This window comes from Triticum dicoccoides, chromosome 6A (assembly GCF_002162155.2).
Source record: "Triticum dicoccoides isolate Atlit2015 ecotype Zavitan chromosome 6A, WEW_v2.0, whole genome shotgun sequence".
Classification (NCBI taxonomy): domain Eukaryota; kingdom Viridiplantae; phylum Streptophyta; class Magnoliopsida; order Poales; family Poaceae; genus Triticum; species Triticum dicoccoides.
Genome location: NC_041390.1, coordinates 417,769,396 through 417,771,679, shown reverse-complemented (window position 1 = coordinate 417,771,679; position 2,284 = coordinate 417,769,396).

The window sequence follows — 2,284 nt, the reverse complement described above, 5'->3', positions numbered from 1 at the left end:
GGGCACAGCGGCGTCGGGGGCGAAGAGAGAAGGGGCTGGCGCCGGTGGGCGAGGTGGTGGCCAGAAGGGGGCGATGGGGGCCAGGGCCGGCGGCCGACTGGGGTGACGGGAGATGGGGGCCGGGGCCGGCGGCCGACTGGGGTGACGGGAGATGGGGAGCGGGGTCCGGTGTTCTCGGTCTAGAGCAGAGGCGTACGAGAGAGAAGGGAGACAAATCATGGTGGGGGTGGCTCTCAGGAGGATAAGGGAGAGAGAGTGGGTGGTGGGGGCGTGGGATGGGCCGCATCAGTTTTGCGTTGTGGAGATGCATGTGTGGAGAAGATCGTGCCATGTCATCGATCCGTTTGATTGATCCCCGTGGTGTGCTTTCTCTTTGCCATCTGCTGGCAGACGGCAAAGAATTTTTGCCGTCCGCCAGGAGACGGCAAAGAAACAGGCCGTTAGGTAATTCTCGTAAGCCCACCACCCGCCCTCTTTGACATCAGCTAGCACACGACAAAGCTTATTTGCCGTCCGCTAGCAGACGGCAAAGATATGGCTGATGGCAAAGCCTACCTTTGTCGTCCGCTGCCTCTTTGTCGTCCTCTTTCTGGTGGCTGATGGCAAAGCCTTCCTTTGTCGTCCACTAGCTGATGGCAAAGAGTCGGCAGACGGCAAATATGCTAATTCCAGTAGTGCTTATGCCTTTTCCTCTTAAGACGACCTACCATAACATGAGCTGGCCTACTAGTAATTGGGCCTTGTCATCCATCTGACCCGCCGTCAGGGTCATTAGTGAGTTGCCAAATCTGGGGAGGCCATTAGTGAGTCGCCGGGTCCGGAAGGGTCATATATCCGGCCGAGTTATGCCGCGGGGTATATCCCCGACATTATCCCTCAGTTTTTAATTTGGATTTATCCATGTTAAACTAATCTTGCAAAATAAACACAAGAACAAACTTGACATGTTGTGGTCCGGGTTAAAAAGTCCTTCTGAGCCGGCACCTGATCATCCTTAAATCTTTGTCATTTCCTTCTTGATACGTGTCCATGACCTCATAGGAAATATCCTTTAGCAGATATGTTCAAAGTTTGCCAATGCAAAAAATCCACGCACTTCTTCTGAAAAGTCCGGATCAATAGGCTAACTTCATAGTCAATTTCCTGACATTGGTCTCATGTAGAAAAATATTGTAAAAAATAATCCATTCGAGTCGGCCTCCAATGCTCTCACTTGAGAAAAATATTGGTCTTGAAATACTCATCTGATTTTTAGCCGGCTTGAAGATGTAGATCTTGCCGATTTATGATTGCCAAAATTGCCGGTATGTAGAAACTGATGAAACCGGGTTATGATTGTTGCTGATGCTGGGTCAATCTTATGGCGATTTGGTGCTTACTTTTGTAAATATAGCTTTCAATCATTGAGTCGGCTCTCCAAGCCTTTTGAATAGCTTGAAAGAAATAAACTTTGCAAATTCCTCCAATAAGAATATGATACCTGGTTTGCTCAAAACTGAGAATGGGAAGCTGTATCTCCCTTATATCCATATTACCTGTAGCCCCCAAGTCTGGGGTAGAGAAAAGTGATAACTTAAGACTTGCTTCAATATAAATACTGCAACTTTGGAGAAATTCGGGATGTTCATTTAAGTCATCGGTCATAAACTGAATATTTTGTACTTCACATGTGTAGCCCCCAAGTGCCGGGTCATTATGCAATAATGAGCAGGGACTTTGTAGAGCAGCAACGTGTAGACCCCAAGGGCTGGCTCAGTAAGATAATACTTAGCTGGGACTTTACATGTACTTCAAAAAATAACACCAAATGATGTAGCTCCCAAGTTTTGAGGTTACCTTTGACAGGAGCAATTAGTAGCCCCCAAGGGCCGGCTCATCACATAGTGATGGGCTGGGTCTTCAATGAGGTGAATCTAAAATGACTTTGCATTAGCCCCAAGTGTCATGGTGCATGCTTGCAGTGACATGGGACTTGCATACTTGATATAATCTTAATTTGAATGATGTAGCCCCCAAGTGCCGGGTCGTGTGCCCGCAACGACTCGGGATAATTCCTTCCATTGTAAAATAAAACCATATCCATTGCCCGGATGACGTTGCTGAAATCCTTTGCATATTCAATATTGAACCATGCTCTATGTTGTGAGCCGGTATTCTTGGATAAATAAATAATAGCCCTTGCTCTGAAGCGGCTTTGAAAACCTCAATCGTCATATTGGTTATTGATAATAAAAATCCAGCCATGTTTGGCTATTAAGGATTTGAGTACTTTATCTGTTGATAA